Here is a 15,507-nt window from a genome sequence, read left to right as displayed (position 1 = left end):
TACCATTAATAAAAGGGTTAAAATGCATAAGCGTGGAGGGCATGTTATGGCCAATCTTCTGTGTTTAAAATCACTCTTTAAATAAGGTTTGTCTTAACTTTAAAAGAAAAATACAAACACAACACACAAACTGAGCACATGTGCTGAACAGATAATCTGCTAGCACTAAGATGGCTGAGTTTCAACACAAACAAAACCAAACTTCATAAAACAAAAAAATATTTAGATTATTTCATTCTAAATTACTTCTCTCTGCCCAAACCTAACCTCTCAGGTGAACCGTGCTGAGGAAAGGTTGTCCGTGCGACGAAGTTTCAAGAAAGCTTCCACAGTAAACAAAGGGTTAACTGCAGCTAACCTGAGTAGCTGTGAGGTGGGGCGGCTCATTCTGCCGGGCCGGCTGAACTGCATGTTAGTGCTGCAGCCACGGTGATGCGGTCCCGTTGTCCTTCCTTCAGAGCGGGAAAGCTGCTTCACTCGGCATTGTAGAGACAGGGTCTCTGCTGGGAACTCTCTAGAACAAAGTTTGCTTCTGTATACCTCAGAGAGAAAGTTAAGCAAGGCTTGTACCTTAATTACCCCGTACATGAATGAATACCGGACACACAAACAGCAATTCATTCCTATTTAATGTGGTGCAAATGATTGCGGGATCGTCTGACACTCTTGGATCCAGTTTGAAGATTTATGTCTGTTTGCCAGCAAAGAGACATTAGCACGCTGTGTCCCTCCATCCAGGTCCGCAGGGGACAAGTGTGGAAGAGACAGGATGTCTGCAAAAACGGGGTTTTGTTTGTACAATGACATCACGGGAAGTCTGCTGTTACCCCTTTTCCTGGCTGTGCTGGAAGTAGGTTAATGCGATTTACTTTGAAAGTTCCAGAAAAGTTCATACCGGACTTTCATGTTGTAACCATAGCTGGGGTCCCAACAAAATCAGAATCAGAAAAGCTTTATTGCCAAGTACATTTTTGGACATACAAGGAATTTGTTTTGGCGTAGTTGGTGCAATGCAATACTCAAATTAAACATTATAAATATAACTACAATATAAATATAAATATATGTGCACAGTTTTGAGTGAGTGAGAGTAAATGTAGAGCAGTATGTAGAGCAGTATAGGCGAGAGCGGTATAACAGTGCAGGTGGTCAGTGTGCAAGTGCAAGTAAAGCAGGAGTCCAAGCTGAGTGTTAATGTAACGCATAGAGTTACAAGTTACAAGTGTCCTGTCAGCCAAAAAAGGGGGGGTGTGGGGGAAAGGGAGAGTGTCAAGGTGGTTTCTGGGCTTTGTTAACCAGGCTGGTGGCAGATGGGAAAAAACTGTTCTTGTGGCGTGAGGTTTTGGTCCGGATGGACCGCAGCCTCCTGCCAGAGGGGAGAGTCTCAAAGAGTCTGTGACCGGGGTGGGAGGGATCAGCCAGAATCTTCCCTGCCCGCTTCAGGGTCCTGGAGGTGTACAGTTCCTGGAGCGACAGTAGACTGCAGCCTATCACCTTCTCAGCAGACCGAATGACACGCTGCAGCCTGCCCTTATCCTTGGTTGTAGCAGCGGCGTACCAGATGGTGATGGAGGAGGTGAGGATGAACTCAATGATGGCTGTGTAGAAGTGCACTCATCGTGCAATCATAGTCTTTGGCAGGTTGAATTTCTTCAGCTGCCACAGGAAGAACATCCTCTGCTGGGCTTTCTTGATGAGGGAGCTGATGTTTGGCTCCCACTTGAGATCCTGGGAGATGATGGTTCCCAGGAAGCGGAAAGATTCCACAGTGTCAATTGTGGAGTCACAGAGGGTGATGGGGGCAGGTGGGGCTGGGTTCTGCCTGAAGTCCACAACCACCAAAGTGTCAAAAAAACATTTGAATTTCTCGACTGTAATCCACATCCAATTGTCAAAAAGCTTCATCCATCCAGCCAGCCTGAACTTTAAAGAAATATCTGCCCACATTTAAATTGAACCTTTGTATTTATGCTTTACAGCTTGACTTAAAAGGATTAAGAGCACTTGAAACTTGAGTTTGGAAAGATATGGCAGTTTAATATGATAAAAGTGAAGGAACTTGGGATGTCATTCAAAGTAATAGTAGTCTTACAATACAAGCTTCTTTTTGCAGCATAGAAGCATAGTGTCAGGCCACAGAGCTGAGTGCAGGTTTGTTGTGTTGTTTGGTACAGTGTTTCTTTCTCTCTACTACGGTGCGACAGGCAGGTGCAGCTGCACAGCGGTGTCCCATCAGAGCAATCACCTGAGGAGCAATCACCTGAGGAGCTTCAAAAACTGCTGAGACCTTAGAGGAGGCATTAGATTTTTTTACTCTGCCGAGTGGTAAGCAGGCCCACAAACCCTGATCAGCTCTTGCCTTTGACATTACCTGTTGGTTTCCTAACCCTAGCTCTGTTCTCCTCCTAAGGTTGCTGCCACCTGAACCCTTCCCTGGATTTACATCCGAGGATCTGCCTCATTCTCTGTAAGCAGCCAGCAAACCCTTGTCCCGGATAACCCGCCGTGGTTCAGTCTCCTACCAAACCGCTAAATACTTAGCATTGTGCTGCACAAGAATCATCCGGTTCCGGTTCAATATGACACATAGAGGTAGATTTAAAACAGAAAATAATGTCAATTAGTTTTATTTTGTTTTGTTAAAACTCAAATGATGTCTATCTTTTATATTATGTACTAATTTGATATAGTACAAGATTTTGCTATATTGTGACCTGTCTGTTTTCACATTATTTTGACTTTTATCTTACTGTCTGTACACTGAAGTTTGATTACATGTTTTATCTTTTCCATTTTTTGCCAATGAGAAAAAGCCTAAAATTTCCATTTTCAGGAAATCAGTATTTCAGGCCAGCTTAACCAATGAGGTTTGTGGTCCAGTGATATAATGGATAAGGTATCAGCCTTTGCAGTTGAGGATTGGGGGTTCATTGTGGGTATAAATCTCACCTGGGGTGCCTCATGCATTTTGGAATTGGGAAATCTTATGATACTGTGCTCTAACCAACTCGTGGTCCTTAATTCTGCAGATTGTCCATGTAATTGTGGTGCTGTCTGTATTTCTGAAGATGTAAATGGATGAAGATGGCTGTACGCTGTTGGAAAAGAGATTTGCTGGAAACCAGGATGTCTTATATAGACAGAGAAGAGGGACCACCACCAGTGAACAACTGTGCATACAGTACAGGGCACAGTCCGTCCTTACCAAGTCCAGTTCTTCTTATTACCTGGCATTCAGCTTCTTGCCTTAAGGCCAAGACGCAATTTTCCAAACTAAGTAACTTTAACATGTCCCTATATAGTAAAGTTCCAGGCTGGTCAGGCAAGTTTCCACACACCCTGAGCCAACAATTTCATGTCAGGATCAATGGAACAAGTAAATACAAACACAACAAAGCTTTTGTTGTGTGTTTTAAAAGAAGAATGAGAAAATAATTATTACTATATTGGTCTCAGAAGAGGTGGAAATGTTAGACGTTGACTACTGACAACAAACTAGACTGGAAATTTACTCTATCACCCAATTACACTATTGTGTATCCTTAGTTAAACAACGCTTTGGTATCATCATCCTACACATTAGACACTGTAGCATACACAGTTTGAACACCAGCTAAGCCGGTCCAGTGGCTGGGTGACAGCACTGATAAAGATTAATTGACTCCATCTGACACAGTCTTTCCTATATACTGACTGGTTAATAAGCTAATGATTGGCCATCCCCTGAGTGAGTCAAATGTTACAGAAAATGTAGTCTAACATTTTTTTAAATAAAAGATTGTTAATACTGACATTTAATTGTTGTACGCAGTTGATATAATAAAGATATATTAATTTAATCCAGCTTAACTTTCAGTTAAGATTGCCAAAATTATTTGCTAAATAGCAGAATAACAGGAACAAGCCGATAGTCGAACCCCGGCTTCAGGAGGAGCAGTGTGGTTTTCATCCCGGCCGTGGAACACTGGACCAGCTCTATACCCTCTACAGGGTACTCGAGGGTTCATGGGAGTTTGCCCAACCGGTCCACATGTGTTTTGTGGACCTGGAGAAGGCATTCAACTGTGTCCCTCGTGATGCCCTGTGGGGGGTGCTCCAGGAGTATGGAATCGAGGGCCCTTTACTAGGGGCCATCCGATCTCTGTACAAGCGGAGCAGGAGTTTGGTCCGCATTGCCGGCACTAAGTCGGACCTGTTCCCGGTGCATGTTGGACTCCGGCAGGGCTGCCCTTTGTCACCGGTCCTGTTCATAACTTTTATGGACAGGATTTCTAGACGCAGCCAAGGGCCGGAGGGGGTCTGGTTTGGGGACCAGAGGATTTCGTCTCTTCTTTTTACAGATGACGTGGTCCTGCTGTCCCCCTCTAGCCAAGACCTACAACATGCACTGGGGCGGTTCGCAGCCGAGTGTGAAGCGGCTGGGATGAAGATCAGCTCCTCCAAGTCCAAGGCCATGGTTCTCGACCGGAAAAGGGTGGCTTGTCCTCTTCAGGTTGGAGGGGAGTTCCTGCCTCAAGTGGAGGAGTTTAAGTATCTCGGGGTCTTGTTCACCAGTGAGGGAAGAATGGAGCGGGAGATCAACAGATGGATCGGTGCGGCTGCCACAATAATGGGGGCGCTGGGCCGGTCCGTTGTGGTGAAGAGAGAGCTGAGCCGAAAAGCGAAGCTCTCGATTTACCGGTCGGTCTACGTTCCTACCCTCACCTATGGCCATGAACTTTGGGTCATGACCGAAAGAACGAGATCCCGGATACAAGCGGCGGAAATGAGCTTCCTCCGTAGGGTGGCCGGGCACTCCCTTAGAGATAGGGTGAGGAGCTCGGCCATCCGGGAGGAGCTCGAAGTAGAGCCGCTACTCCTCCACATCGAGAGGAGCCAGTTGAGGTGGCTCGGGCATCTATACCGGATGCCTCCTGGATGCCTTCCTCGGGAGGTGTTCCAAGCACGTCCCACCAGGAGGAGGCCCAGGGGACGGATGTCTCTCGGCTGGCCTGGGAACGCCTTGGGCTCCCGCCGGAGGAGCTGGAGGAGGTGTCTGGGGAGAGGGACGTCTGGGCGTCTCTGCTGAGTCTGCTGCCCCCGCGACCCGGTCCTGGATAAAGCGGAAGACGACAATTACGACAGGAACAATTTTTCTACTTTCATCAAATAAGAAGTTTACATACAATAAAATTGCTATCCCTTTTATCAATTTAGACCTGTCACGGTTTTGTGAGATCTGACAGGTTAGTTCACACATTCTGAGGTAGAGCGTGGCACACATGTTGATGTATTTTGAAACACACATTCAAAACACAATTTCATTGTATGACAAAAAGCAGAAGAAATCTGGAAAGCTAACAGTAAAAGAGTTCCTCCCCAGATACAATTTCCAAATGCCTGAAGGTTTTCTGTTCATCCCTTTAAACCATTATATAGAAGTAAAAACACCAAGGGAGTGTCCAACCATCATGCCCTCAGAATACCATCAGAATATAATGTGTAAATATTTAAGAAGCATCTCAAGACATCAGCCTGACAATTAGAAAAATTGACATTGGGAAAAAAAAACATTGAACTATTTGATTTTATAAATTTAGGATTGATAACATGCCTACTTTTTGCTCAAAAAAGCTAAAATCAGCAGTTGCTCAACTGCATTGGCAGATGTAACCCTATAATTTTCAGATGAAAATGAAGATATTTTCCTTATTTTAGGCTAGTCTGGCCTCAGGAATAGCATTAATGCTGAGACAGTTGTTTGAAATTGTCGCAAGGCTGACAATAGACCAACATTGCTGATGGCAAGAAAAATGTAAAATGGTAATCCTCTGGATAATGGGAACTGAGAGACATCTCTTACTTTTTTGCAGATAGGGCCATTATCACATTGGAAATCTGTCTAAAGAAATGATCCAGAAGAAAATAAAGAGGAACCATCTGCATGGTGAATTAGTTTTTATCCTAGGCCTCAATACTATCATGAGATATTAGCTATAATAGTAAACGTCAACCATCATGTCTCCTAATTTTATTTGGTATTTTCCTCAGCCATATTACTCTTCATTCATATTCAAAGCTGTACTTTATTTGATATTGCAGAAAAATCACAAACAGCATCCACATGTCATAGAATCATACATATAAAGTGTTGGGCATGTAATAAACTGACTTAATAATAGCTGTCATTTATGACGTTTCCAGTTGCCACACATTTCTATCTCAATGACCTTCATACTGCTGTTTGTTGTCATCATCATCTGCTGCAACTTGGCATTTCCTCATTCTTTTTTATATGACAAAAGCAGGACCCAAGGGTAATGTGTGTTGGTAATGGTTTGGCAAAATGTGAGTCTGTTATCCTTGTGTTGAGTCACATAATGGCTGAAAACAGCTTATAGTTGCTACAGGAACCAATGACTGTGAAACCCAGTTTCTTTTGCAGAAAGAATGAATTTATTCAAATACATTTATTGTTCTATATTTATATGCAATAATGCAATTTAGGTCTATTTAAATATAGTTTAAACAAGACAGTTCTCCAGCAGAGGGCTCTCTTTGGTAAACAATGCATTTTCCACAGTCATCACTGTCTTTATTCTCTGTATGCTGTCAGTTCAACAACAGCTCCAAGCAAACATTTCCTCTTATTATTATCAGAACAACTTTAATATAGTTTGAGTACAGCTCTGATTTTTATGATTACTCTAAAGCCTTGTATTATAATAAAAACCTACAAAAAACACCAACATCAATGACAAAAGCAACATAATCCACAAGCAAATACCAGTGTGTGGAAATGTAGTGGCACGATGCTTCATTAAACTAATCTTTCTTAGTTTCCTGACAGGCTAATCTTAGAAGAAAATTGCTTCCATTTTTAGCCTTTAATTCTCTCCATTGTGAGTGACCAGCTGGGCCCACAAATAATTCAACCTTACAGGCCACTGACACAGTTGTCATTTAGTCCAACTAAAAAAATTCTAATTAACTGACACCATCATTTTTATTTTTAAGCAAATCTCTTTGCTTACAAATCCTGGAAGTAGCCACGTTCTTATCTACTCATGTGAGTGCCTTGTCCTTACAACTCCCAACTGTTAATATTCCATATTTATTGTTATTGGGTTGGAATGAGATTTTAGTGAAGTTAATTATGCATATACAGTAATAATTACGGCGACATCTGCGACAACATCCCAAAATGTCTTTGCCAAAATCCTCTCAAGAGGACATCCATAATCAGGCAAAAAGGGATTTGTAGATACTACAGATTAACAGATGGCCCAACCTATTACAACGCTTGACACAAACTATTTCATAATTATATTGCAGTTACTTCCCACTCCACTGTTTCACATTGTTCTGACATCCTTTATATTGCTAGTAGAAAGGAGAGCTAAGAAAATGAGAAATCGTCTAGAAATTACTATGATAAATTGTAATAGTTAGACCGAGGTTAGAAAAATCCCAATTCATTATTCTTGTTAAGTCATCCATTGGTAAATGCAAACAGGTTGTGCTCTCACAGAGGCATCAGCGAAAGGTGGGATTCATTTGGTAGCAAGTCTACAGACAGGACATTTTGGTTTGTCCCCTGGCATGTCTAAGAGAAGAAAAAAACAACCATAATTCTTGAGATCAATGCATTTTAGCTTCAGAAAGATCCCAGGCCAAAATAGCTCACAGAACATCCCTGATTAGACAACAAAAGTTGAAGCTACACAAAAAAGCCCTCTCCTTTAAACAGAAACAAATTAAATCGGTGACAACATAACTCAACAAAGCATGACCAAAAGTATACATACAACAAAAAAATAAATACAGACAACCATGAGTCTGAAGGTTACACAGGACCATGTGTGATGGCAGTAAATTGGACAAAAGGCTCAGTGATGCAGCTTCTCAGTCTTTATACAGGCCACTGCTGGTTGAATAGCTGGAAGGCAGCTGTAGAGATGGCAATCAATTAAAGATGGAGGAGTGAAACCTAAGGCTCAGCACATCGCGCATAGGTTTCAATAAACAGTCCTAATGAAAACTTGAGACTGTGGCACATGAAAACACCACCACATTACTTTTAGAATATTTCATAAGCTGCAACATTGTCAAACCTTGCAGCAAAAACACACAAGGGCTAAAAGTAGATTTTTTATTGTCAATCTGGTTAATTCATTCCTGCCTTATTAAGTTGTGATTCATACTTACATGGTTATACTCCCTCTTAATAGTTGAGTACCTTCAGTGATAATCATTAGGCTTCTTGTAATGAAGATAAACAGGAATGATCACTTCTTGTTTGACAGAGAATGGCTCCAGCATCAAAATATTCTATCATTACAAGCTTAAAAACTATTGGAGCAGAAAGAATGAATACACTACTGAAGACAAATTCAAATGCATTTTAACAATTGGAACTCTAAATGTGAGATTCCTTTGAGTTTGATATATAAAGTCAAAGAAAATCCGTCATTGTTAATTAAAAACAAGTTTAAAAGCTAAAACTTGACGGTTTCATGTAATTGTGGAGCAAATGAACACATAAAAGCACAAGAAAAGTCTGGATTTGGCATGTATAGTGGCATCTTCCAACAAAACAAAACATCCTCCTGCCAATTATACATTTCTTCAGAATAGTTTGAGGAACAGGAAAACAATTAAAGATTGAAATGTTCAATGTTTTCCAAATTATTTACATATAAAAATCTAAAAAACTAGCATGCCCCTTTTTATCTAATACCCCTAAATAAAATCCAGCACAATAAACTGCCCTATGAATCACTTAATTAGTAAACAGTGTCCACCTGTACGTAATTTATTCTAAGGAGACCTAAGAAAACACCAAGCATGTCAGGGATAAGGTTGTGGAGAAGTTTAAAGCTGGGTTAGCTTATAAAAACAGTATCCCAAGTTTAGGACATCTCATTGGAGCAGTTCAGTCCTTCATCTGGGGGCATTAATTGGAGAACCAGCCAAGAAGTCTGTGGTAACGTTTGAGGAGCTGGAAAGATCCACAACTCAGTTGTGAAAATCTGCTGAAGGCCAACGACTTGTCATAGACTCTACAAATCTGGCTTTTGAAGAACAGTGGAATGAAGAATGCAAATGTGTAAAGAAAGGTATAGAAGTCCCGTTTACAGTTTACCACAAGCCATATAAGGGTCCAAAGATGAAGATGCAATAGTTAGATGAGACCAAAATTAAACTATTCTGCCTGCATGCAAAATACTATTTGTGGAGGAATAATAGCTCTTTCCATCAAACTAAGCACACCTTACCCTGAATAGAAAATTATAGTGACAGCATCTTTCTGTGGGGATGTTCTTTTTTCAGCAGAAACACTGAGGCTGGTCAGACTTGAAAGGAAGATGTAGGGAACTAAATACAAGGACAGTGCTGGAAGAAAATGTAATACAAGCAGACATATACTTGAGACTAGACTGGAGTTTCACTTTCCAGGAGAACAATGACCCTAGACATACATCGGGATCTACAATGACATGTAAAGGTGATTGCGCCTTTGCAGTGGCTGAGTTAAACCGTTAGAATAGTTTACCCTCTCATATCTGGACTGCTCAGAGTTCTGAGAGACTGCTGAAAATCCATATTTTCTTCTTGATGTTTGACTGAACCCAAATAGTTCTAGGATGACTTTGGTATTTCATCAACTTTATTTGTTAATTGTTTTATTGTTTATAGTGTTTAACTGTTTTGACTGTACTTTTGATTACATTTTAAAGCACTTTGGTCAACTTCTGTTGTGTTTAATGTGCTATCTAAATAAATTCACATTGATATTGACAAATATTTTAGTACCTAGATCAGGGTTCTTCAACTCCAGTCCTGGAGAGCTACTGTCTTGCAGCTTTTAGATCCCTTCTTGCACCAATACAGCCTAAATGAATCACTCCTTACAAGGCCTTTGCCAAACTTCATGGCATGCTGAAGAGGTGATTCAACCATTTGATTCAGCTTTGTTGGAGCAGTGATGCATCTAAAAGCTGATTGGCTGATTCATTCCTCACTGTTCTATTTATAGCTCTGTGTATCTCCTACTGTATATGTCTGGATGTGATTCTGTCTTTCTTTCTGCCGCTCTGTGTCTCACACTGGGACACACACCCACACACACACACACACCCACACACACACACACATATACACATACATGGATTACTATCTTTCTGAGGACTTTGCATTGACTTTCATTGATTTTCATTCATTTCTATGGCTTAAACATGACCCGACCCCTAACCCTTTGACCATCTTCATAGGAGGCAACTACATGGCGGCCATGTTCTGTGGGATACTTAAACAGCATGTACTGCTGTTCCAACACCCAGACAACAGTGATTGACCCTAAAGGTCAATTTCTTTCATCAACCCTCCATGCTTACTAATGATTATTTAAAGCTTATAATAACATACACAATGGTTTTAGAATAGCAAGCATGTTCTATATAACTAATAGAAATAACCCAGACCTGAAAGGACAACCATGCTTGATTTTCAAAATAAGACAAAACATGCTCTACAAAATAAAAGCCTTTAAACAATAGATAATTGCAGGACTGGGCTTCACACTAATGTTGGAGCTCCCCCAGTGATGGGAATGGGACTATGCTGGTCCTTTGAAACAGGCTTACTGAAACTTCCAAAATAAAAGCTCACATCTTCCATAGTTACTATGGATTTTGTGAGCTGACAACTGCATAGAAAATTATTTTTAAATAGCAAGCGGGTTCTATTTAACTAATGGAACTAACCCAGACCTGAAGGGACAACCATGCTGGACTTTCAAAATAAGACAAAACATACTCTACAAAATAAAAGCCCTTAAATTTTAAACTATAGATTCATTGAAGGACTGGCCTTTACACTATTTTTGAAGCTCATCAAGTGTTGGAAATGGGACTATGTTGGCCCTTTTAAAATAAGGCTTACTGAAACTTTCAAAATAAAAGCCTCAGTCTTCAAGAGTTACTATTAATATTGTGAGCTGACAAGAGCATAGAAAAATGATTTTTAAATAGCAAGCGGGTTCTATTTAACTAATGGAACTAACCCAGACCTGAAAGTACAACCATGCTGGACTTTCAAAATAAGACAAAACATGCTTTACAAAATAAAAGCCTTTGCATTTTAAACAATAGATAATTTCAGGACTGGGCTTCACACTAATGTTGGAGCTCACCCAGTGTTGCCCATTTAAAATAAGGCTTACTGAAAATTTCAAAATAAAAGCCTCAGTCTTCCAGAGTCACTAGGAATATTTTAAGCTGATAATAGCATAGACAATGAAAAAATAGCAAGTTCCGGTCCGAGAAGAACGCACCAAGAGGCAGGCCCCGTCTAAATTTATTCCGAAATTTTCTAGTTCTCACATTAACCTCCTGTGTCTCTCAGCAGGTACTTGTTGGACAGGTAAAGCACAACTATTTTCTTTTGCCACGCTGCTACTGAGGACTGGTTAAAATGTCACATATTCATCACTTAGTTACGGATAAAAAAAAATTTCACACAGTAACAAGTTACATTAGGTTGCAGCTTGACATAAATGGCATTTATAGCTGTGCAACAAATATTAAGCTACAAGAAGCCAGTTAAATGCTTTGAGTTTGTTGATGACTTTTCTGCTGTCAGGTACCAGGAAAATTCTCTTTACCTTTATGCAAATCTTCACAAAGTTCCATAATATTTGCAAGCAAAAAAACATCTTAAGTCAAAGCAGAATAACAGCAGTGGAGAAAAAGACAAAATGTAAAAGGCCTTGTGAATGACACTCAGGTGGCATCGCTGATTTTCATCAAATCTTTTTTGTTTTTCGGCAACTTAGATATGGCAATCAAAAACCAATTTGTTACCCCACAGAAAATTAATTTTCGGACCAATACAAACATTGTTATCTGCAAAACAAGTTTCACTCAGTAATTCAGTAAACACCCCTTTCTCGCATATTTCAAAGAGGCTTTTAAGCAATTAACCAATAATGTTACATTAATACTGCTGTAATACAGGTGGGTCAAGCAAAGATCTTGACATGTATACATCAAATGTGCAAAACCTGTACTTTTTAGCATGATGTGAAGAGACTTTCTGCTTCATGCTGAGTCCACCCCAATACTTCTTTGAAAGCTTAAAATCAGTTCATATCCATCTTAAACCTATTTCCCATAACGCTTTACATGAATTGTGTTTGCGACTTCTGGACCAACTTCTGGTCTATCACAGAACAAATGCATATAGATAGATGTGGGAATATCAACTTTTACACTTTATATGGGTAGCTACACCATTTTTGAAAGGTTAGGAGGATGACGTGAAGAAATGGACTGATTATATATGGTAGCATGTTTATTACTGTATCAACTACATCAGTATGTACGGAGAACCAATGCTATTGATGTTAATCTGACATTTTCTATGTTTTTAAATTGCTGAGAGCATATTGATTGTGTTGACTATTTTTTTTTTTTATTGTAAGCTGAGAATGCAGTCAGAGATGGAAAGACTGGAATGTCATGCACTGAAGAATTACAACTGACTGTAAAACATACCAATCATTATTTCAGGCATACCACATGGAGCGGATGGTTGTCTACATGTGCCAGGGAAGTTTTGCTCTACAAAAAGGATATCCCAAGATTGCGCAGTTAACTTTATTAATTCCAGATTTAATCCAGCATCAGTGTGGGTAGGCCACACTGATTCTGGGGCGTGTAGGGGCATAGGTGTGTGTATGTCTCTGCATCTGAGATGGTGGGTGGGCATACGTGTCGAAATAAGTGCGTTTGTGTTGAGTGGGTGTGTGTGTGTGCGAGTGAGTTTGTCACCTGGAAGTGCACATTTGTAGGTGTGGCTATAACAGTAGAGGGCCTGCAATCCACACCCTCTAAGAGCAGCAAATGGCAGGTAGACCAGGGTCCAGAAGGTTGTAGCAGTCCCAGACAGCCAGACATAAAGCATCACCAAAGGGCAGCCATACACCCAGCACAGAAGTAGGTCGTCAGCAAGGAACAGCAGCCCCCAGGGCAAAGAGGCACAGAGCGAGAGGCAGGGCACCGAGCGTCTCCAACCTAGCCACACCACTAACCCAGCCATGCAGGCCAGGTATGAATCTAGATGTGTATGTTGATAGTGCATTATAATTAGATTTCTGACTGAGGTGTATAAGACCCCACTGCTTATTGACAGCAGAGCCTCTCCCACCGCAACCCCAAAGCCCTAAGTGTCTCTAGTGCATTATTTCTTAAACCTGACATCATGTCTGATCTACTATCTGCAGTGCTTTTAATTATTTTCAAAATACACTTTTTTTTTGGGACACCAATGTAGGGTAAAGATCTTCCTCCTTTGATATTTTATTGACAAAGAGAATGAAGCAAATATACAGGGTTGTCAGTACAAGATTCAAATTCAAATGGGACTTTGGTGTTGATTTCTCATTTGTTAGTAACTAAATGAAAAATATTTCACTGGCCTGATCACAGAACCTGATCCCGTGAGACTTTGAGTGCACTGTTAACCCGCACCTGCTGAAGCCACATCTTAATTTTCTGGAGTAGTGATTATTGAAATAGATATAAAAAGAAATGTAGCTAAAATGCAAACCAGTCTCTTGAAAAATTCAGGTCACATCTTATGATTAGCTATAATGAAATTAACCACTTTACCGTAACGTCCACTGTACACTACTGGAAATTACAAACAGTAGTTGGTATTATTTGTATGATTATTTCCTTACATTGCTGACCAGAAGGACCATAATCATCTTGGGTGTGACTGTAAAAGCACACAATCTTGCTTGTTTTGTGCAAAAATGTAAATAAATAAATAAAAGCCTACTCTTTACCTATGTAACATTGTATGTATTATATTTTTAGCATACATAATAATCTATTTTTGCTGGGCTTAGTTTTGTTTTATTCCAGGCGTTGTATATTCAAGACAAGACTGTGACACTGAGTCGAATAAACATGTTTTCTACCAAGCTAAATCAAATGTTAAATGCGGTGTGTTCTGTGAACTTCACAGAAAATTGTCTGGGCTCTGCGAGCTCTTGGAACAATTGGCATCAGTGCAAAGGTCTGTGCCTGAGGCAAATGCTATTGATCAGAACCTCTATTAAGAAGGAAGGCAGAAGAAAGACCAAGAGAGACAGAGGTACAGACAAAAACACAGACAGGGTTTTAAACTGAGAAAGCCACCTTCATTATGTGTTTGTATGGGTTTAGTATATATGGGAACATGGTGAACAAACAGGTATGTCTAATATTGAAATACATTTGCATGTATGATTATTTTAGACTGTATAACCTTTTTGCACAGATTTAAGTTTACTAAAGTCTTCAAGACTGCATTTTTGACACTGGATATATATTTGTCATAATGACATGTTGCTTGTTAGGTTTGTGAAGATGTCAACATGCCAATTGGGACATTCACATTGTTTTTAAATTACAGATGCCCTCCCTGACAGACATTTGCAAAGCAGACTCTGAAAGAAAGCCTCTTTACAATGGACTCCAATCACTCTGGACAGATTCTGTTCTCTTCATTTCCATTTGGAAAATGTTCAGGACCAAAATCAACAGACTCATAAACTGTTTTAATCCCCAAGCGGTCCAATCAATCACCTCTATCACTTGGAAGACATCATATGTACAGAATGTAGTTAATATCCTGAGTAGAGCTGACCTTGTAGTGTGTACTATTTTTTGTATATCTGTGTGATATTCCCACTGCCATATGAGTGCTGCTAAACTGTTTTTCTTTGCATGAATACAATTCTATTCTATTCTTTTCTATTCTATTCTATTCTATTCTGTTGTCTGACTTGGGCCCTTTCTCAGTACCCAAGTACACAAGTATGTTCTTCTGTGCTTGGCAAGTATGTACAGTTGGTAAGTACTTGTTTGCATTCTTACAGAGAATGCAAGGAGGCAGCATGGTGGTTCTGCAATTGGAACAGTGCATACTTTGTGATGTCACAGCTCAGCTAGATCTTTCCCAGAGTTTCAGTAAATAGTTCTGTTTTACTTGGGAATGTCATTGCTTTCATACTGATAACGGATAGCAAAATTAAGAAAAAATGTTAATTTGACAAATATCAAATATACATAGCTCCTTAGAAAGAAGTGTCAGTACTAAGTTGAAACATTTTAAAATAATGAGCAAAGGTTTTCATTTCTTGGTCATAAAAATCTTTATTGAGAAAATAATGGTGGTTTAAGCATGATTTTGTCCTAAACAATTATAACCTTTACTCCATTCAAAAGACTTGGCTTATAAATAATTTTTGTCTCAACTGACAAATAGTAGAAGATGACCAGCTTAGAGATTTACAGTTAATTAATTAATTTCATCATTCTTTAAGTTTGCCTACATCAGCCCAGAGTTGTTGCTTTACAATTGCATGATTTATTTACAATAAGTACTACACACTTTCTTTCTTTTCCTGCTCTCGGTGGAGGTGGACGCTTTTTCTCTGTCTCCTGCACCCCTCCCATATCTGCCCTGCTTCAGCTC

The 15,507-nt window shown here is 39.9% G+C and overlaps 1 long non-coding RNA gene across 2 annotated transcripts; it reads left to right on the top strand.

Moving 5' to 3' along the window:
* Positions 1-1,775: 1,775 nt before the first annotated feature.
* On the top strand, positions 1,776-3,839 carry LOC124858386. Of its 2 annotated transcripts, XR_007035822.1 has the most exons (3): positions 1,776-2,325; positions 2,411-2,592; positions 3,030-3,839. It is a non-coding gene; the product is annotated as an uncharacterized LOC124858386 (long non-coding RNA). The 2 variants fall into 2 exon arrangements; XR_007035821.1 differs by having other exon boundaries at positions 2,411-3,839.
* Positions 3,840-15,507: the final 11,668 nt, after the last annotated feature.

This window comes from Girardinichthys multiradiatus, chromosome 21 (assembly GCF_021462225.1).
Source record: "Girardinichthys multiradiatus isolate DD_20200921_A chromosome 21, DD_fGirMul_XY1, whole genome shotgun sequence".
NCBI lineage: Eukaryota > Metazoa > Chordata > Actinopteri > Cyprinodontiformes > Goodeidae > Girardinichthys > Girardinichthys multiradiatus.
This window is presented reverse-complemented; position numbering and strand designations above follow the sequence as displayed.